We start from the raw sequence: 23,771 nt of genomic DNA, 5'->3' as shown, positions 1-23,771 counted from the left end.
ATCGAGGGCTCAGCTGCTGATTGGTCTGTTTATCGGCGACCCTAACCTTTCATCAACTCCTGTGCTGGTCTTGGATTTGTCATGCGGTCGGTGAGAGTGAGAACTTATCTGCGCTGTTTATGCTAAAGTGTATGTGTAGACATATGAATCCATTCCTGAATCTTCAATCACTTCAGATTACAACAGGGTGAAGACATCACAAGGATGGATGAACATCGTGAACGTGTAAAGATAACAAAGTATGGAGATTAAGTGACAAATGATTTATCGGTCCTAGTACGTTTCTTTGGGAATAGCATTAGCCAATAAGGGTTCTGTGTTTAAATTACTATGTTTATTACAAAAGAGTTAATTATTGAACATTGAAAGTTATAATTATAGAAGATTAGTGGACTGTTAGTGATCTTATACTTAAACACGTACAGCTTTGAACAAATTCAGGTCAGTTGCATATGCAACACAAAGTTCAAGGCTTCGATTTTAAGGGAACACACATGTACTAATAATATGTAATGTATGTGCACATTACACAGTACACATTATTCTTTTGTATTTGTTTCAGATCTTTAGTTTTCAATATTACCCAAATATTAATGCATGGCACCTTAGTGTTTCTTATCTAAAGCTATTTAACACAAAGTGAAGTGCTGTCACCATGACCGCTAATGGACAGATCGGCCCTCAATGATACAGATCACTTTTTTGGCAGAGATTGTGAATATGTAATGAATATATTTCCCTCTCACAGTGAAATATGAGTCATATTTTTACAGCTGGTTGAATAATAATTCTGAGTGTTTCGTCCGCTTTACAACAATTTCTCTATTTAAAGCTCAATTATGTACAGGGCCTCTGCTCTCCAAGCTGCTGTCTGTGGTACAAAGAGACAGCCGAGTCATTACGAGTGTTTAACACAAAATAATAAACAAAACCGAAGACATACGGATGTCTCATGCTTTGAAAGAAAACATAAATTACAAACCAGCCAAAACTTTTTGAAATAAATCATCTGTTGCATCCGCTTTTAATCTAAAGATTGAACAAACCAAGTTTTGTCAAATGATGCAGATGATTAGAGCCTAGCACATTTGTTTTATGTTTTCAGTATGACCTACATATCCATATATACAAAACATATAATTTCTAAAGATGCACCGATATTATATTTTTACACCGATACCCGATTATTAAGATTGAAATCAGCCTATACCAATACCAATAGTTTTGTGGTTATAACTGATTCAATTTTCTGACTGTTATTCATTCATTCTTATAATGACCATTAATATTGAACATTAAACATTGATGTTTCTTTTTATTTTCAATACAAAAAGCTTAAATTCATTGCATTTTCTGTTCTCTTTTGATTGACAGGATATATCAGCCATAATACACTGCAAAAAATTATTTTCAAGATAAACATTTCTTAGTATTTTTGTCTTGTTTTCAGTAAAAATATCTAAAAATTCTTAAATTAAGATGCTTTTTCTTGATGAGCAAAACGACCCAAGAATGGTTTTTAGACCAAAAATATAAAAGTTAAGTGATTTTGTGCATAAAACAAGCAAAAAAAATCTGCCAATGGGGTAAGCAAAAATATCTTGAACATTTTTCTTAAACACTAAATTAGCTTACCCCATTGGCAGATTTTTTTGCTTGTTTTATGCACAAAATCACTTAAATTGATATTTTTGGTCTAAAATCTAGACTTATTTTCTTGGGTCGTTTTGCTCATCAAGAAAAAACATCTTTATTTAAGAATTTTTATATAGTTTTACTGAAAATAAGACAAAAAATATTTTTTTCTTGAAAATCATTTTTTTGCAGTGTATCGGGTGTTTTTAAACTATGGGCCGATACTGTAAAAAATTGCATTTATTGACCAATGGACCAATATCAGTGCATCTCTAATATTTTCCTTAGTGTAAATCCCTTTTCACACAGACATTACAGAAAATACACGGAAAATGCATCCAGGATTTGTCCGGGATCGTTTGATTTTTGGTTCATTCACACTGCCAATGATTTTCCAGAATCTGCGTGCTTTCACACAGATACTGTAAAGATCCCATAAAGACACATGACGCATTTAAAGTCCTGTACTTTGTATTTTTTTCTCCGCATCTGATGTGGTTATTATCCATTATTTCTCTCTCCTGAACCACTCGTGTGCATTTTGTTTATGATAAGACTATAAAGGAGCACTTGACGCGCCGTTGTAGTATGTTGGTGAATGATCTCCGTCTTCAGTCCATTTGCAGACATTTCTTATGGTGAAGGTTAATGTGAATTTAAAACCACCGTTTAAAGAGCTGAATGATATTTATTCTTGCGATGGCGTGCATGCATTTATGTTTATTATAAGCTCATACTGTATGAGCATGTAACATGCTTTTTTATGCTGCTTGATCTCTGCTTCAGCGCGGATAGTGACGAGCTACCTGATTTCTGCTTCAGTCCAGTTTGCTGACATTTCTCGCCGTGAATGATAATCTGCATGTAAATCCCTTGTTTTACACTGCAAAGTATAAAAGTATCTTAGTATTTTTGTCTTGTTTTCAGTAAAAATATCTAAAAATTCTTAAATTAAGATGCTTTTTCTTGATGAGTGAAACGACCAAAGAAAATAAGTCTAGTTTTTAGACCAAAAATATCAAATTTAAGTGATTTTGTGCAAAAATCTGCCAATGGGGTAAGCAAATTTATCTTACATTTTTCTTGGATGTAGTGTTTAAGAAAAATTTTCAAGATTTTTTTGCTTACCCCATTGGCAGATTTTTTTTGCTTGTTTTATGCACAAAATCACATAAATTTGATAATTTTGGTCTAAAAACTAGACTTATTTTCATTAAGAAAAAGCATCTCAATTTAAGAATTTTTAGATATTTTTACTGAAAACAAGCCGAAAATACAAATCATTTTTTTTTTGAAAATCACTTTCTTACTTAGTCTTTTTGTTTTCAGTAAAAATATCTAAAAATTCTTACATTAAGATGTATTTTCATGATGAGCAAAATTGCCTAGGAAAATAAATAAAATTTTTAGACAAAAAGTATAAACTAAGTAAATTAGTGCTTAAAACCAGCAAAAAAATCTAACAATGAAATAATAAAAAATTTCTTGAAATAAGTTAACTTTTTTCTTAAACACTTAAATCAAGAAAAAAAATCTTATTCCATTGGCAGTTTTTTTGTTTTTTTGCTTGTTTTAAGCACAAATTTGCTTATATTTTATTTATTTATTTTTTTGTCTAAAAACAAGACTTATTTTCCTAGGTCAATTGGCTTATCAAGAAAATACATCTTAATTTAAGAATGTTTTGATATTTTTACTGAAAACAAGACAAAAACACGAAGTAAGAAAGTAATCTTTGCAGTGAGAAGCCTGTCTGGCAATTTAACGGGTACTTTCACTCTAAAAATGGCTGAGTTATATTTTTGACTCATGATGGGTACATATTAGACAGAACACATGTTGGGTTAAAAATAACCATATACACCATGGATTATAATAACCCAACAATTGGGTTAAAACAACCCAGGATTGGGTCAATTTTAACCCAGTGGTGTGTTCTGTCCAATATTTACCCATTATGATTCTGGAACCAAAGTGCTGCGTGAATGAGGTTCTATGGATTCCAATGAAAGTACCCTCGCCTCTGCATCTGCGTCCTGCCACTTATCCCTGTTTCTGATCTACAACCACACTGTTGGTTTAAGCATACATCACTGCCAAAGTTTTATAAAACCCTGTTGTTCCTGACCCGTTTTTGTGGTTTATAGGGTTGGCCTGGTTCTGCTCGGTGAACTCAGACTGTCATCTCCTCTCTGGGTGGTACTAAAGGTCCAGATATGAGTGTGTTTGCTCTGAAGACTTTTGAAGGCAGAGGTCATCACGCATAAACCTTAGGTTTGTACAACACACACTAGCGCATTGAATACACGTGTGACCTTTCAAAAAATAACACTTAAATCAGCCTGTCTTTGAATTAGGGCTTTAAAAATAAAAATGTATCTTTTAGGTACTAATATGCCCTCTTTAGGTACAAAGATGCACTTTTTTGAAAGTGTACCGCCCCAGTGACAGCTTTTTTGAGAGTGTATGAATGATTTGCTTTTTGTGGTCAGAATTTGCAAATGAGATTCCTGATTTATAACCCCAATGGACTGCAGAAATGCCAGCATTAAATCTACCAACCCAAATCTTTGGTCATGAAACCAATTGAAAGGAAGAGTCAAAAAGGCCAAACTCCTAATCTTTAGAGACAGGACGTGTGTCACGGGCTTCCGTATCTCAAGCTCAACTTTATTGTTGTTTATTGTTGCCCATAAACTCCTGATGATCTTTGGGCCTGTGCGTTCCTCATAAAATGTCATTTAAATCCCTCAGGAATGCATGGAGCGGGTCAGCGTATGCTTTCTTCCACCTCTCTACTCGACCTGAAGGTAAGAAGACACCTTTTAGTAAGACAGCTTTACAATCCCCCACCCTCCTTCCAGAAAACGAGAGTTTAAGCTGTCTCCCAGATTCCATTCCTGTTTATTCTTAACCGTAGATGTCAAACTCCATTGATCCAGAACTTGGAGAAGCACCATTTGGGCTCGCATAAGCACTCGAAATAAAACTGTGAAGGTGGCCTTGTTTACCTTCATGCATGTTTGTGCATCTGTCTGGTCTGTAGGCGGGCAATTAATGCGAACCATTTGATTCTTTGGAGCATCAAAAACATTTGAAGACATTGAATTATGAAACAAAAGAGCCGCCTATTTTACCTGATTTGATTCTTTAAAGAGAATAAGAAGAAAATTTGAAGATTTTCGAGTTCAAACTGAAATCTGATTTTTGTTTGCTGAGTTTTCCATTTTTGGCAAATCCGAGCGCAGTTTTAAATAATATTGAGATCTATTCCGAAACTGTAGAAGAGACACAAATGAGATTACTAAAAGACCTTAGGCAAACATCTCTTTGCTCTACATGTGATCTTAACTCATTCCCCACCAAGCTTTTTTTGAAAAGTTGCCCACCACACTGAAAAAAATGATTTTCAAGAAAAAAATCTTAGTATTTTTGTCTTTTTTTCAGTAAAAATATCTAAAAATTCTTAAATTAAGATGCTTTTTCTTGATGAGCAAAACGACCCAAGAACATAAGTCTAGTTTTTAGACTACACTGCAAAAAATGACTTTCTTACTTAAAATAATACTAGTTTTTAGACAAAAAATATACAATTTAAGTGAATTCGTGCTTAAAACAAGCAAAATTATCTGCCAATGGGGTGAGAAAATTTTACTTTAATTAAGTGTTTAAGAAAAAAGAAATCTTATTTCACAATTTTTTTTCTCACCCCATTGGCAGATAATTTTGCTTGTTTTAAGGACAATTTCACTTAAATTGTATATTATTTGTCTTAAAACTAGACTTATTTACTTAGGTCATTTTGCTCATCAAGAAAAAGCATCTTAATTTAAGAATTTTTAGAAATTTCTACTGAAAACAAGACAAAAATACTAAGTAAGAAAGTCATTTTTTGCAGTGTAAATTCAAGAAAAATTAGCTTACCCCATTAGCAGATTTTCTTGCTTGTTGTATGCACAAAATCACTTAAATTGAATATTTTTTGTCTAAAAACTAGACTTATTTTCTTGGGTCGTTTTGCTCATCAAGAAAAAGCATCTTAATTTTAGAATGTTTAGATATTTTTACTGGAAACAAGACAAAAATACAAAAAAAAATCATCAAAAAAAAAAAAAAAACATTTTTTGCACTGCAGTATTTTTTTTTTAAGTTTTACCTTCCAGGAAAATTTTCTTCTCAAAATATATAAACATAATATCAAATGAAAGAACAGACCCTCTGCTTTCAAACAAACAATAAACAAACAAACAAACAAAAGGGGAAAAATGTTTTAAATATATTTTTTTCTCTGCTTATAAACTCTTAAAATTTTTCTTAAAAAAAATACAAATGATTTAGCAAAAAGCTGAAATAATTGCATTTTTGTGAAGGAATTTTGTTAGTGATCAGATTCAAATTGATTATCAAAACATACAGAGAGTTTAAAAGTAGTAAATAATTTTTTGGCCTCTTTTTTTATAAATTCGCCATCTAGTGAATAATCGCGGTATTACAGATTAACATAAAAACTTATCAGGAACACATATTTTTCATGCTAATGTTATCTCGTCAATGGCGGGGAAAGAGTTAATGTTGTCTTGGAGAAATAATAAGACAGCAAGAATTAGTTATAGAAATCTCACCTTTTTATAAGAATCTCTGCATTCCAGCATGAGCACTCACGTCAGATGTGTTTATTTTGTATAGTTAGACGTCCAGCACTTTTCTACATTTTAGGTTTGATTTTAATGTCTGCAAAAGGGGTTTTCCTTTTTACTGCAATGAAAAAACAGGGAGTATTTCATCAGTAGGAGCTTAATGGAGATGTTATCTCGATCATCGGGTCGATATGGCACAGGCAGGGAGGATATCTGTGTGGTTTTAAAAATGAAACACTCATTTATCAATCTTGAGAGACGTATTGGTAGTGGAGTTTTTGATGTTGTGTATCAGATATGATTAGGGGCCACTTTCTTTTTGTTTGACTTTTGCAGGAGAGCCCTGAGAAAAAAAATCTACGTTCTTAAGCTGAACTAAATGAGATATCCAAGTACTGCTGCCCATTTTTGTTTGTGTTTCAAGTAGCCTATTTGAGTGACATTGATGTTTGGGGACAGTGTCTGTGTAGAAACACACCAAGCTAAATTTTCGTCATCAGGAGGGTCCGCGGTCACTGTCTACATTGAGTCCAAAATGTAAAAAAATTTGATAAGCGTTCTGCGTGTTCCCTCTTGACTTTGGTCGTTTGCTTGCTTGTCTGGTCCCAAAATCGCTACTGCGCAGACTCAAGACCCAAGACGTCAGCGCGGTATTGGGACACTGGCGGCTTCACTTTTCACCAATGGAAGAGAGCGAACGGGCGCATCTTTTTTTACAGTCTATGGTGAAAACACTGTAGGTCACTGATTGATCTGAGCGAATTGTCACTACCAGCATCATTGCTAACACAAGATTAACTTTACCTTCGTGCTTGCGCTGTCTCGAGCAAACCTGTTTTGCTTTGTTGTGAGTTCCCAAACTCCCTTTTAGCTGTGAAAAACATGCACAGGCTGAGAACCAGGAACACCATACCAGTTTTTTCCTTCCAGTTTGTGGCGGCACATTTGACTGATGCCACGGGTGTTTGTACAGAAACTTACCATGTGAGACCGAGATATAATGACAAACGTAATTTGCAAATATCTATTTATTTTTTGGTGGTAAATATAGATTTTGTGGCACACTGAGAAATAAATAAATGTATGGGAAACACTGCATTCCAACGATGGTCACTCCAACTTTTTGTATGATGTCACAGCAAAAGGCAGCACAAATATAACGACATGCATGTAATCCCTCCCACTCTGAAGTGGTAAAAACTCAATGAAAAGCTAACCAAGCCAAAAGTAAGGTGAGCTGACACGACTTGACCCGTGGGGTACTATGCAATGGAAAAGCGCCATAAGTATGTAGCTAGCATCTAAAGCCAGCAGGTACATGGTGATAAAAACGGTTTGGCAAGATGAGAATTTTTTTCTTGTTTTAAAAGCACGCATCAGGTTTATTTTAATGCACAGTGTGTTTATGTTAATTTTATGACATAAAAATTACATTTGGACAATTTTTAGGAAAGTTAAGACTGAATGGACCTGAAAATGTCAAATGGTGTAACCGCCAATTGCGCCAAAGGATGAGAAATATTAAATATTTTATCCACCTTGATGGCATGTAAGCATAATCATCGAAAAAAAAGTAAAATATAATATTATTAGTTATTTCTAAATTTAAATTTTAATGCGTTTTTTTTATATTTTTAATGCTGACAAATGCTGAAAACAGCTCTGTTTTCTAAATAATTTTTGACAAATGATGTAAAAATGTATGTAAAAAATCATATTACACTTAACTAGATTATTATATTTTATTCCACATTTTTTATGAATAATATTTTAGTTTTACAAAATACTAGTTACACCAACTGACACAGACCGGTTACACCACATTGACATTTTTGCAATTATTCCCCAAATATTCTTTCAAAATGAAATAAAACCGGAAATTTTAGACTTGGTCCTCAAAAAAGAGAATGTATGCAAGTAATCTGCAAATTTATTTTTAGGTTTTAACCCCTTAACATTTAATTTGTCTATAAGGACACAAAATAATTAACGTCACGTCATTGACCCACACACCAAGCCGACACCAACGGAATAGAGCTGACGAAAGCAGATTGTCAGCTCACGTTGAGTCCAAAGTTGCCCTGACACACCAAATGCCAACCCAGACAGCAGACGACTCTTGGCCAGATCCACGCATGAGCTGCTGACTTTGGCGTGGATCCAGTGCGGATCCGGCCTGAAGTTGTCTGCTGTCTGGGAAGTAAGACGTTCATTTTGCGCCTGTGTAAGAGGAGATGATGTCCGGAATTCATTACTTAAAACAGGAAACCAGAAAAGTGACTGCTGGAATACAAAATATAAACAAAGTTTCAAATAAATCTTGATTAATACCACAGATGGATTCAAGTCATAAATAAATTGCAAATTAAATGCTAGATGCAAAAAAATGAGAAGATTGTTTTGTCCGTTGCCTCTTGCTTCATCATTTCCGTTTATCTTTTTGTGTACTGGTAGGCTGTACGTCGAACAGCCAATTAGAATGATCCAATTCCCAGACAAGCTCTACCACTTATTCGACATGCTGAATCGGCCAAAATAAAGGGAACAGTGACCTTCTTTAGCTGACGGTGGGGAACGCACTGAAAAAACGGAAAAGTCGGACAAAACCTGCGTGGCGCCTGACTGTTGGCTTGGTGTGTACCTAGCTTAACATGCATGTGGACTTGACTTTGGCTCCGTAAAAGTAAAGTTCCAGAGCTTTAAGGCAGCATTCCTCTGTGTAGATTCACAAACTTTAGCCATCCGGTAATGTACTTTGAGTTCTGGGATTGTCATCATCCCATGGGTTTTAGATTTCAGCTATTTGTAGTTCAATCATTGTTCATGCTAAGCATAAAGATAGAGGCTTTACATAATTATCAACTGGAGTCTCCTGATGCATTCGAGATCCCGTGGGCTGTCAATCGAGCATAATGACCCTATCCATCAGGATTCATTTTTAGATTTATAATGGAGCACTCCACAAATTACAACATCACTTAACATAGGAGGTATGTGCTTTTGGGATTATGAGAGGTTTATGAAAGGTCATTAGAAACATGTATATTATACAGATATTATTATTATAAATATCAATGCAACTCTCTGCTTGGGGCTTGTTTGTAATCTTAATTTGGTTTTGCACACATGCTAATAGTTATAGGAGTTTAAGTAAAAAGTAATTTTATCATTATTGAAATCCAATCTCATCTTTACATCTGACAACATTATGTTCTCTCTACTTGAAACATTTCCAAGTCCATCACAGTATCCCAGATAGTGTTGACCGGTTTTGGCCAGAATTGGACACCTTGTCTTTTAGTGCATTGTGAATAGTTTGTAATGAATTACTAGTGTACTGCATACTGTATATTGTAGATACTGTAACGACTACTAATGTTTTATTAATAGCACGTGAAACAATTCAGACAGTATGGTTTGCGACATTAGTCCCTTTCACACATACAGTCTTTACTGGTAATTTACTGGTAAATTGCAGTTAACATGTCATGTGTGAACAGAACCTTTCCGGTAAATCAGTGCTCCCAATTTACCAGTAAGACAGGTTGTAAGATTAACGGTAATTTGCCGGTAAGCGCTGTGTGTGAACGAAAAATATAGCATTACCGGCATTTAGATGACGTCAGACCGCGCTGACAGATCGGGCGGGCCAATCAGAAAGTTTTTTATACAGGTGACGCGGTTTCCCCCAGACTGTTTACGGACGTTTCCACACACATGTTGCTTAAAAGTCGAGCACACCTGAAGTTAACATCCACATTTCTTCACCAAAGTTGTTAAAAACAGCTTACCATCTAATTGCCAAATTGCCGACGTCCTTAGCACACCATCTGTGAAGCCTAATGTGCAAACGCGCAGGTTCCGTTTGACGCCGCCTAACGCAATGTTGTTTGGTCACGAGCAACTTCGCGACCGTTTGCCACAGATGTGAAAACAACAAAATACGGACCGTGGATATTAAGTCATAACCCGCCGTTTACAAATACGACACGGACGGAGCTCGCCGGCCGCGCGCCACAGGTAACTTCCGCTTTCTCTCCGAGTTTACCGGTATTTTGATACTGATGTGTGAATGATCTCTCACTGGTAAAAAGACAGAACGTCACTGCATGTGTGAACAGCACATTTTTGTATTTACTGGTAAATTCATTCTGGTAAATTCATGGTAATTTACCAGAATTACTGTGTGAAAGAGGCTATTGACACTGACCTCACCAAAGTGCACGCTTACTGTCACTGTGGGTTCACACCAGCCGCATTTCAGGTGTCAAATTTGCGTCTACCGCGTCTAGTTTGCCGCTTGAACATTTTGAGTTTACTCGCTTCATTCACATGTGAAATTCTATTCATTGAGACATTCACGTGGAAATTCGCATCATGGGAGGGGCTTCCTGTAATCACGTCACTACTAGAACAAGTTCCTGATTGGTTAACGTGGTACGGTTTTCCTCCAAAGTAAAAATCTTTTTACAACTCACACATTTCCCGCGCCAATGCTCAATTCACGCCATTAAATGTAAAGATGCGTTGACGTGCGTCTGGAGGTCTTGCGGCACGAATGAAGCTTTTAGCGCAGCGCGGTAGAGGCGATTCCGCCTCATCGAAGTAGAGGCGGAATCGCGTCTACCGCGCCACGCTAAATGCCTCATTCGCGCCGTGAGACCTCCAGACGCGCATCAACGCGTCTTTACATTTGACTTAACATTGAAATCACTCGCGCTTGACACCTCTACCGCGGCTGGTCTGGGCCGGGTTTCCCGATAACGATTGAACTTAGCTCTTAAGAGCGCTTTCTACGAGCTACTTAACGAACATTCGTTGTTCATTTACGTGGGTTTCCCAAAGATGCACGTTAAACGATCGCTCGCAGCTGGGTTTTAAGTGCTACTTGCGAGTCGCTATCCGTTTGTCAAGTGCTGAAATGTCACCAATAGAATGACTCGAATTTGTAGCAGAAGCTTGTTTAGGCTAATGATCTTCAGCTGATGTGCACTAATGTTTTTTTATAATATTTTTAATTATTGTTTAACTCATTCACCGCCATTGACGAGTTATCTCGTCATTTATGAGTTCATATTTAACTAATAATTATGCTTTTCTGGACGAATTTCAAAGTGAAAGTGTAATACCGCTTTTATCCACCAGATGGCGCCAAAACGAATTTATCAAAAACGGAAGTTAAAAAGATTTAATGAATTATTTTTTACTGCCTTTATGTTTGATAGTCATTCTGAGTCTGATCTCTAACATACATTTCTTTACAAAAACGCAATTTTTTTAAGCTTTTTGCTCAAAATGTTGTATTTTTGAAGAGAAATATCCATATTTCAGTGGTTAAATTAAGTAGAAAAAGTAAATATATAATGAAACGTTTTTTCCCCATTTTGTTTGTTTGTTTGTTTGTTTATTGTTTGTTTGAAAGCAGAGGGTGTGTTCTTTAATTTGATATAATTTGTATGTTTATATATTTATAGAAAATAATGTTTCCTGCAAGGAATTTTGTGAAAATTTTGTTAAAATCACAAAAATGCAGGTGGGCAACTTTTCTCAAAAAGGCTGGCGGTGAATGGGTTAATGACTAAATATTATAAAATTTAGTCATTAAACAATTATTTGTTTAAAATTATTTAAATGTTTTAATAATTTGTGCATAATGAAATATTCTTTTCCGTATGTAGTTAGGAGTCGCCCCACTGCGAAATGCCTTCTGCATTTTATGTAATAGTTTAGATTATTATTATTATTTGTTTTTATTATCCATGTTTATTTATTATTATGGATTATTGCATTGTACCGTACATATTTATTTGGTTTCCTTAATCAGATGCCATTTCACTTCAAAACAATTATTTTTACTGTAGATTAATTATAGAAGCAATTTGTAGGAACCATTTATCAATTTGCTAGTACCAACTTTTACCAAAATTTACCAATTATGTTTTCCTTCTTTATTAATTTATGTTTAGTAATTTAAATTTCTCATTTTAATTTTAAATATATTAAAGTAATTTAAACAAATGAACAAAGAAGAACCCAATAAATAAATAAACATTTAAAACATTACATTATCATCATTGCAGAAGTGTAATTTGCTGGTTGTTTGCAGGTGACCTCGTAACACTGTTGTCTTACGATGCACTTATGAATGAACGATTACTCCAGACCACTCGTAGATCTTCGATGATTTTTAAGTGCTACTTAAGCTACGAAGCTTTTGGGAAACGGCCGTAATTCTAAGGTGATTCGTACGATCGTTTTTACGATCGCCTTACGATGCTTTTGGGAAACCCGGCCCTGAGCGCAGCATTATACGTCTAGGTCGTCAAATTTTCATCAGACACCCAAAGGCAGTGTTTGATGCCCCAGGAACCCCCCATCCTTACAGTCCACCGCTCATTTCTTAAGATCACATAATAATTTCTTTGTCAAAAGCTCTTAGTGTCTGACATCACGGGTTGTGTGTTTAATTGAATGGGTCCATCCCAGGACTTCTGTCACACATTTTGTGATTTAGAGCTCTGCGGAGTTTGGCTTTGGGATTTACAGACGGGCAAACTTCACCCATCTGTTAGTACACACTTACTTCAAATGACTAATGATGAATCCTCCCCGGCGTGGGAAGGAAGTAATTGCTTTGCGGTTGAAGAGAAAACACTGATAGCGTCTAGTGTTCTCCAAGATTAAAAGTGTTTATCTTAAAGTGAGAACCATGCATCAAAAACAAGGATGTAAAAAGCTTCAGTTTTGGATAAAAGCCAGGAACATCAAAAAAAAGACCTTTGGGCCCTACGTTGTAAGATGTAGAAAGAAACTGTCCTTTTTTATACAATTGCAGATCTAATGAAGATTTATACTGATCACAAAGGAGACCCATAGTGTGTCTAGGATAAGAATGCAATAGAAAATCATACTGTTTTGCATTGTCTTAATACAGACTCACGGGTTACACTTTATTTTACAGAACATGCATGGTGCACTTATCCAACAAAATACTAGTAAATAAATGTACTAAGTTAGATGTAGTCTTTGGTTCAAAGTTATATACCGGTAGTAATTGCACAGTTACACAAATGTACATTGTATATGTATGTACAAGATTACTTTATTGCCTCATATATTATATATAATTAGGGGTGCACGGGCAAAAACTTACGCGGGGTTAGTTGTAACACGGACTGCTTACATTGTTGCACAAGGTTTTTTTGCCAAAAGACGATCTCCCGCAAATTATTGAAAATGTATAATGTTTTTCTAGAGAGTTATTGATGAACGAGTGTTTTGGTGGCATGCAAGTAAATTTTTTATCATATGTTTTTTTTTCGGTTTCTAAGTTGGGTGTGTACGATACCAAATCCAATGCTATGTCATATTAATCAGTCTCTTGTTGACTAAAACATAGCATCGTTTTGAAATATGTCTGCAGCTCTTAGCAACTTTTTTGGTGGGCTTGAATATATTTTGACCCAGCGGGGTTAATTGTAACGCTGTGTTACAATTAACCCCTCAGCACTTACGATATGACTTACGCTAATGTTAACGTTAATTTTGGCCGTTGTTTTAAATAGTCTACACACGAATGATTGCTGGCTGCCAGGAAAATAAAAGTGCATGTCTTATCAAAAATCAGAAATTTGAATCTGTAGTATATATGTTGTATATATTTGTTTCTTTTTCTATATAGGTTTTGATACTACTATCACTTAACTTTGTAGACCATTGTTAACATATTCTTTTAGGACTCATGTTTTATACTCAGAATTTATAGTCAGAATAACAAATGAATTGCAAAATTTTTTGTGTCAAACTGTTTGAAATTACATTGGAGAAACTGCCAGAACACATAATTATGTCTCACACTTCGTTAAAGTACCGAAGACAGAAACATTGTGCAGGCTTTTAATAATATTGCAGTCCTTGACCTGAGAGTATTAAATCACACATCAGGGGTTTATTACATGATGACATATCTGCAAAAGTGTTTGCCAACATTTGTAAATGATACATTACTTCAGCCCCTCAGTATCAACACTAATTTATATTATAATCATTTATACGACGACAACTACTTCTACTTTTACTTCTACTACTACTTCTACTACTTCTACTACTACTACTACTTCTACTACTATTAAAATGGCCAAATAATTCAATAATTAAAACGTAAAAATTATTGTAAAATCACTGAAAAAAATTATTCATTCAATATAAGCCCGGAATACACTGCAGGATTTTTGCCCCCTTATAAGATCATTAACTTATCACACTGTGCGACACGGAGCGTTTAAACCCGGGTACGACAGGCATGTAGACTGTACGATGATGACACGGAAGCTTCGGCGGCAGCGTCACATGTTGCGCAACGTCACCAGCATGCGCTCGTGGTAAACAAATACCGGCGCGCAGGTCGTAGCAGCAAACACACTGTGCGGTGATCATGCCGAATTTCTGACACTGTCAGAAAACTATCGTAGGCTATCTTTGGACGCAAGACCGGGAAAACGTCAGTCTTTGAACCTCTCTCATTGTACTCCATAGGACCACCGATGAAGAGCCACGACCACAGAAATCGCGACGACCGTTCCACGACGGCAATCCTTCATCCGGGACAGCCAACAATCGTGCAGTGTATCCCGGGCTTTACTCAAGGTAAGTTGTTGCAATCAATTTATTTAAGCTACATTTAAACAAATTTTTACATTTTTTTTTTTGTTTAAATGTAACTTAAAAAATGTATTGCAACCACTTACCTTTTGAATGAATAATTTTTTACAGTGATTGATAGGTTAAAAATGTACTACTTCTACTACTTCTACTACTACTACTACTACTACTACTACTACTACTACTACTACTACTACTACTACTACTACTACTACTACTACTACTACTACTACTATTATTACTACTACTACTTATAAAAATAATAATAATAATTAAATGGCCAAATAATTCAATAATTAAAACTTAAAAATTGTTGTAACCTTAAACCAATCAATGAAATAAATGATTCATTCAATTTACTCAAGGTAAGTCATTGCAATTCTAGTGGCGAGGTTGCGAATTACAACCAACGGCTTAGTCCACTGCTCACCCCTCGCTTTTGAAACACATAGAGAAGCTACGGTAATCGCCAACGGACAAACATGTCATCATGGGAGACAACTTAGGGAAAAAAATTGTCCGTTAAGGGCTTCTGTAGAAAAATGGCGACACAAAATGGCGACTTCCATGTAAGGGGACCCTCAGTGTATGTAGATAAAAAGGTCTCGTTCTAAGTTAATGAACACATAACAGTTCATAATGAAAGGTCTTTATACACCCCTGATAATATAGTTTTGTATAACATTTTGCATTTCTGTCAAGAGATCCTTCTAAAAATTACACACTGCACCTTTAAGCTACATTTAAAAAAAATGTTTTACATTTTTATTTTCTATTTTTTTTTGTTTAAATGTAACTTTAAAAAAATTGATTGCAACCACTTACCTTAAAAAAAATAAGTAAATTAAATGAATCATTTTATTTTCAGTGATAAATAGGTTAAAAATCTACTACTACTACTACTACTACTACAACTACTACTACTACTACTACTAATGAAATGGCCAAATTATTCAATAATTAAAACTTAAAAATGATTGTAACCTTAAACCAATCACTGAAAAAATTGATTCATTCAATTTACTTATTTTTTTTAAGGTAAGTCGTTGCAATCAATTTATTTAAGCTACATTTAAACAAAAAAACATTTTTTTCAAATTTTCTTGTTTAAATGTAACTTAAAAAACGATTGCAACCACTTACCTTAAAAAAGTAAATTAAATGAATCATTTTTTTCAGTGATTGATAGGTTAAAAGTCTACTACTACTACTACTACTACTATTAAAATGGCCAAATAATATAATAATTTAAACTTAAAAATGTATGTAAACTTAAAACAATCGATAGGTAAAAAAATGTATTGATAAGATTTTAATTGTAATAAAATTAGAAAATCCAAGACGAAGGTAAAGCCAGGGCCGGTTTTTGCTATGGGCAATGTGGGCGAACGCCCAGGGCGCAATCTATGTGAGGGCGCACGAGCGCACTCAAAAAAAAAAAAAAAAAAAAAAATCAAAGCGGTTTTTTAGACAAACGCTCATTTCCATGTCAAGTTAGTGCTGAGAGTCATACACAGGTTGTGTGCGTGTCAGAAGAGGCACGGGAGAAAGGGGCGGGGAAACAACTTGCGACTGCAAATCCGCAAATCGCTCGCTCGCCTTAAGGGGGGCGAGCGAGGGATAGACTGATCCTAGGCCAGAGGCCACACAACACAAACTGCTGCGTCTGCTTCCAAAAGAATTTTATTTTTCATTCCTAAAATTAACATAGACCCATATACCTACGAACATGTTATCAATTGGATTTTGTGGGAAAAAAAAATCTGTAGAGTCACCTACGTGACTCACGTCACGTGACCCCGGTTGATTGACGGGCGAACGGACGTTGTTGTTGGCAAAATGTAATGCAAAGTTAATGATGTCGAGTCTTCATCATCATGGATCAAATTAAAAGACCAAAGAAGCCATAAGTTGCCCAGATCAGAAAAATAAGAAAAGAAGATGAGGAAAAATGGGCAAAAGATGCCGATTTCTACGAGCTAACGTTATTTATATTAGCCTCGCTCTCTTGCTAATATGTTGCTATTAGCCACAGAACACGACTGTTTTTTTGTTTGTTTTAGTTTTGCTGAACTAGCAACTATAAGAATTGAGGCACCATGTCATGCAACTAAATTCACCCATAGGCAACACACAGTCTAGTTTGTGTTTGCAACACAACAAGTGCAAACCAACACAGACCTCCTGACTGTGTCATTTTTTTATTGCTTTACGCTATATGTGAACTTAATTAACTTCTAATATAAGTTGACATGCCATTTTGTAAGCTACACAGTGATATAGCTTTTTAAATAATTTGTAGTGTATGCTTAGCATTTGTTAACATCCTATAAACTAATAAAATGTGTGTTATGGTCATTTTAATTGGGTAACTGATGCATGTGTGATGTAAGTGTATCTAACTTACATATTGTATCTTAATTGTAAATTCAGGGGCATTTCTGAAATATTTTGGTGTTAGAGCACCCACTGGCAAAAATGAGTCAGATACTTCCACAGCAGCCACAGACATGGTTGTGGAGTCTGATGAGGTGTGTGTGTGTGCGTGTGTGTGTGTGTGTGTGTGTGTGTGTGTTTATATACTGTATTACATTTATTTATCTTGTATTTAAGATTATATAATAAAATAATACATGTTGGTGGCGGGATTTGGGGGTAATTCTTTTTTTCTGGGGGCGGCCGAGGGATGGTTCGCCCAGGGCGTAAATCTAGCCAGGACCGCCACTGGGTAAAGCTATACAATTTATAGTTGCAAAAGTCACAAAGGCATGTTAAAAGTTTAATTTGACCATTAATTAAATATAAAAGTTAGATTTTTTTTTTTAAACATTATTCCCATTTGTTACCAGAATTAAATTGCACAAAGAGATTAATTACAAAAAGTTGATTGGGTAAGGAAAATTATTATTAATTATCTTTTGATAACAAAACAAAAAAAATGTATTTAGTAATATTTCAATTAAAATTATTTAGTTAATTAATGAATTAATTTGTGTAACGAGTAAGAAAAACGTTCCGTTCCAAATACCAAAAACATTATAAAAGACTTTTCATTTGACCCTGATTTCAATCTTGTCTTTCTCAAATCTATAAATAGCAAACAGCTTTATATTCTCAGTATGTGTTTGTTTGACGTATGTCTACCGATCTCTCATTCCTGTGGGTGTGACCGTGTTGTGGTTTTGTGAGCTGATTGAGTGATGTATGTTTTCTCTAAGCAGCAGTGAGTGGCTTTAACCCCTTTTGCCTCCTCTGGTTTGTTTATTAGCTTCGGCCGCTGGCATGCGGTAAGAGAACATGATCCCGTACAGAAGGCTGTGTGAGGTTTGTTCACTTTAGGATGTTAACAGATGGCTAGGTCATACGCTATGTAAAACTACACATTTTATCCCCTAAAGATAATGTGATAAGAGTGTGGTTTATTTGAGAATAATCTTTCACTGTATTGACCCGAGTTTAACTGCCAAAGTCATTTCCTCCCTATTAGCGGCTCTAAGCGGCCAGAAAATGTGTTGTGTCTGCAGGCCTGCTTTAAGATTGATCATAAAAATGGATAATTAATAGGCTTAAAGTTACAGTTGGCAGCGAGTTGGAAAATAATGTGGCCATCGTATGGCTATGCCTGTGCCCGTGTGAATGATGGGAACGATTATGGCGGAAACTTTTAAGCTATTTAGAAATAATAAACCGTGAAATTAAAGTGATTTCGGGTTACGAAAGAAAACAAGGTTCTGGATGTTTGTTGCGTGCGAGATGCGCTGTGGACATTCTGGATTTATACGGATGAAGTAATGGAGCTGCTGGTCTATGGACTGTGTTTATACAAGTTCACACAGGCATTTAACAGAGTTACAACAGGTGTAGTTCATTGCATTAACTTTGGACATTTTTTAGAAGTCTCACAAAGATATTTGACTGCAACATAAAACTGGCCAAGAACGGCTCACTTGTGTTACACAAAGTTTTTGTTTTATCATTTAAGACCCATGACCTCTTTGTGAATTGTTTTCTCATGAAACATAATTTGCTTCTTTTTTTACCCCAAAACTGTTTAGTCAATTAACTTTTTCGACTTTGAACTCCCCAAAATAGAGAAATGTTATATCATGTGACAGTAAAAGCAGTATTGACAACTGATGTTTACGGTGTGTCTCTGACCTCCTCTCTCCAGGCACTCAGAAGGTCACCTTGGAAGATTAGATGATCTCTTAAAAAGGTGAGCACTGATGATGCCTGATCCTGACCTGTCTCTAAAACCTGCCAGGCGATCCACTTGATCCTAAAGAAGGTATTTTTGTGTGTGTCTGAGTATTGACATAGATAAAACCCCATAACTGTCTTACCCCCTTTTTTTGAATGTGGGGTGAAAATTTGATGTGCACCTTTAAAAAATAAATAAAAATAATATAATGTAATGTATATATTTTATATTTAAAAATATAAAAATGGAAATGTTTTAATGCTAAAACCATAAAGCCACAAGTCTCAATTACACTGAAAAAAAATATTTTCAAGAAAAAAAATTCTTAGCATTTTTGTCTTGTTTTCAGTAAAAATTAGGGCTGTCAATAGATTCAAATATTTAATCGCAATTAATCGAATGATTTCATGAGTTAACTCGCGATTAATCGCACATTTTTATCTGTTCTAAATTTACCTAACTGTAACACTTTTTACGTTTTAATGCTCTAATCAGCATGGATTTGGATAATATATATGCTATATGCAAATGTATGTTTACAACAGCCTGTTTACATTTTCAACAGAACCATCAGTCATAGTTTTATAAATGTTTTTGCGTTTAGAAGACCTTGTTCTTTCTCCATTTCTGTTTGCTGCTGCATCATTTGTGACCTGTGCTGGCAAATTGAGTTGGGATGAGCAAATTTTCAAAAATGTGTCATTTATATTTTAACATTCTCTATTAAAAAACTTCAAAACAATTTGAACAATTGTTGGAATCTGCCAAAGCATGACAGAACTACACCTTTTAACGCAGAGCAAAAACAATATCAATATATGTTTTTCTTTTATTGTTTAATGTTGACATTGAGACAGACCACTTTAAGATACTGTAGGTCGGATAATGCAAGGGTTTAATATAATGACACAACAGATACTTTTACTCAACAGTTAACCAAACATTCACTTCAGATATAACAGATTATAGGTCATACCTGCGTGAATTCTTGTCAAAACAGATCTGTTTAAACCTGTAATTTTGTGTTAGATGTCTATATATATCGAGCCCAGTCTCCTGAAGATGCGTATAAATAGCACGAAGTGTCACGCAGTCGCGCGTTTGTGTGCATGCGCTTCAGACGTCTGCGTCAGACATCGCTTTTGAGCCTTGTCACTCTTAATAACTCTTTTAACATCAATCAGATCCCGAAATTTATCTCTCTTAATAATTATTTTAACATCAAGAAAGTCCTGCGGCCTATTTTCTATAATTTCTGAATGCTTTTTAAAACAAAACTAAAAAGTGAAAGAAGACGCATCTTTGCTTTATATGGATTTGGGACGGTACACCTCACAGAAAACGTGCAGATAAAGAAAACTGCACGTGCAGAAAACATGCATTCTAGATGTTTAATTACCATTTAGAGCATTGGATTCGTTAGACGGGAGCTTAATGTTCTTATTTTTATGAAAAGCTCCGACTCATCTAGACAGCGCCGGTCACTTGCTGCGTCTCAATTCATCCAGCTGTGGGTCAAACAGAAATTGCGTGTTGCGTTAATCGCGCGTTAATAAAATTAGTGCCATTAAAATGAATTTGCGTTAACGTGTTATTAACGCGTTTATTTTGACAGCCCTAGTAAAAATATTAAATAATCTTAAATTAAGATGCTTTTTCTTGATGAGCAAAACGACCCAAGAAAATAAGTCTAGTTTTTAAACCAAAAATATAAAATTTAAGTGATTTTGCGCATAAAACAAGCAGAAAAAATTGCCTATGGGATATGCAAAAAAATCTTGAAAATTTTTCTTAAACACTAAATTCAAGAAAAACTCAAGAAAAATTAGCTTACCCCATTGGCAGATTTTTTGCTTGTTTTTTTTAAAGATATTTTTACTGAAACAAGACAAAAATACTAAGAATTATTTTCTTGAAAATAATTTTTTGCAGTGTTAACGATATCCAAAAGGTTCCAGTCCCAAAGCAAGTTATCGTCTCAAACGTAAATCTCTTTTCTTGGACTACAACAAAAACATTGTACGCAACAGTTTACTTCCTGGAATTGGTGTTGTAGAGAATAGGGATGTTCACATTGACCGTTTAACCGTTAACCGAAGGTAAGAATTTATGACCGATTAACATTATCGGCACTTTTCTATCTTTACTGTAATGTCCTGTAAATGACACAAATTATTGCTGCCCTGACGGTCTGATAAAGTAATCATTTGTATGAGAAATCATTTGTGTGCGTGTTTGGAAGCTGAACAGAGGCGCACGCGTGTCCGCGCAAGATGACGCGGTCCGTCTCCGTCTCGCGCACATCCGGACAGACGTTCGCTGATGGCCTCTGACCCTGACCATAAACAGCTCTTTTTTTGCACAAACGGAGAAAGACGACGCAAAAGCAAAACTTTTTGAAAAGCGTCCTGCTTGAGAAATGACCACTGTGGTAGATGAAACGGAGACAATCTGCCCTCTTTAGATATTAATCATCTGGACTGATTGCGTGCTTTTTAATAAGGTAATGTTGCGTGAATATCTGATAATGTATGAATCCTGATTCTGTTGTTGATCTGTCTGTTTGCACGTTCAAATGAAATGTTTTGTTTTTACTAGTTCACAGACAACCGTCAACTGTATTTTTAATCAATGACAATTTAATATTAAAATCTTATAAGTTAACGGTTAATGTTCGGTTCAGAAGCTACGGTTGTCAGTCAGGAAAATTAACTGATACGAACATCCCTAGTAGAGAAGACCGATATTATCATAATTCCTCTCGCTTTGACCCGCAGCCTGTAAGTTAACTCCTGTTAGCAACCAAATCTTTCAAACATGGTAAGGAGCATCACATTTCCGGCTGACATTAGAGGTATTCAGGCCAAACACAACGTACAGATTAGGTGGGACACAGAGCTTTTCAAATCCGTGTTTTTCAGGAAAAGCATAAACCACGCGAACACATTGTATTATACCAAATACACAAAATAACGTTGTTTTTTAGCAATAAAATTGGTGCTCTTTAAGTTAAAATTGCAAAGAAATTAGGTTTGTGTCACACTTTTAGTGCTTTTACCAACAAAGGCCACTAGGTGTCAATGGTTTGCTGCATACTCTTGTCACAAATTAATAAATTACTGTCACTGCATTATTATTACGCTAAAACATTTTAGAATATGTCTAAATCTTCATTCTTGGAGCTTTCCAACGATAAAGTTTGTCAAGATTGTTTAGGTTTAGAATAGGGCAGTGCTTCCCAATCCTGGTCCTCGAGGACCCCCCACCAAAAAGATTTAGATGTCTCCTTATTTAACACACCTGAAAGCTTGTTAGGGAGACGTGTTTACCATGTTGGAAAGATGCTGATTGGTTGAATCGGGTGTTTTAAATAAGGAAACATCTAAAACTATTTGGAAGGGGTTTCTTGAGGACTGGGATTGGGAAGTACTGGAATAAAGTATTACACTGGAAAAAATGATTTTCAAGAAAAATAAAGTATTTTTGTCTTGTTTTCAGTAAAAATGTCTAAAAATTGTTAAATTAAGATGTTTTTTCTTGATGAGCAAAACGACCCAAGAAAATAAGTCTAGTTTTTAAATCAAAAATATAAAATTTAAGTGACTTTGTGCATAAAACAAGCAAAAAAATCTGCTAATTGGGTAAGCAAAATCTGCCAATGGGGTAAGGAAAAATATTTTCTTAAACACTAAATTCAAGAAAAATTTTAGAAAAATGTGCTTACCCCATTGGCAGATGTATATATATATATATATTTGCTTGTTTTATGCAAAAAATCACTTACATTTGACATTTATGGTCTTAAAACTAGACTTATTTTCTTGGGTCGTTTTGCTCATCAAGAAAAATCATCTTAATTTAAGAATTTTTAGATATTTTTCCTAAAAACAAGACAAAATTTTTTTTTTCTTGAAAATCATTTTTTGCAGTGCTATAAATATGTAAAAACTATGTGGGCCTGCCATGTGGGACCGTGACATTTTAGAAACTGACTCTCACTACATCATAATTGTCCCAAAGTGATGATGAAATATGAAAACTACACTGTTAGAGCTTTCCAACGATATATAGTTTGTCATATTTAGATAAGAATTCACATGCAAAACACTGAAATAAAGTAGGAGTCCCATTGGCGGGACAGTGACAATTAGCAGGATTATCAATATTTTGAGGAACACGCTTTTCATAAATGAATCAATTACTCTCCCTACATAATTAATTTTATAAAACACTGTTAAAATATTTATTCTAGAGGCTTAGGCCTTTCCAACAATACATAGTTTATCATGACTTTATTAAAGTTTACATTATTATTGTAAACTCAGGTGTCATGTATATGGGACAGTGCAGGTTATTAAACTTCAATAACTTTTAGACAAAACTATATTTTTAATTATTCCAATTCAGCAATAATCTTCTATGTGTCTTCTTTTAAATGAGAAAACTTAATGCTTATAGTCCAATGCGTTCATGAATTACAGCTATTTAAGTTGGTATAGTGAATTTTTATGAAAAATGGGGGTGACATTTAAGGTTAAACAAACATAATGCATCTGTTGTTGTTGTTGTTGTTGTATTTGTGACTGTACCTGTGAAAACCCATCTTAAATCATTTTTTGTGATGTATTGTGTTTTCT

The 23,771-nt window shown here is 34.9% G+C and overlaps 1 non-coding gene across 1 annotated transcript in view; it reads left to right on the top strand.

The window, feature by feature from the left end:
- LOC129453690 (uncharacterized) overlaps positions 1 to 19,221 on the top strand; it is a 91,992-nt gene extending 72,771 nt beyond the window's left edge. Inside the window, exons 3-5 of the transcript XR_012365893.1 lie at positions 3,783 to 3,909; positions 4,390 to 4,445; positions 19,105 to 19,221. This is a non-coding gene — a transcript (uncharacterized protein). The remainder of the gene's footprint in view (positions 1 to 3,782; positions 3,910 to 4,389; positions 4,446 to 19,104) is intronic.
- Positions 19,222 to 23,771: the final 4,550 nt, after the last annotated feature.

This window comes from Misgurnus anguillicaudatus, chromosome 23 (assembly GCF_027580225.2).
Source record: "Misgurnus anguillicaudatus chromosome 23, ASM2758022v2, whole genome shotgun sequence".
Taxonomy (NCBI): domain Eukaryota; kingdom Metazoa; phylum Chordata; class Actinopteri; order Cypriniformes; family Cobitidae; genus Misgurnus; species Misgurnus anguillicaudatus.
This window is presented reverse-complemented; position numbering and strand designations above follow the sequence as displayed.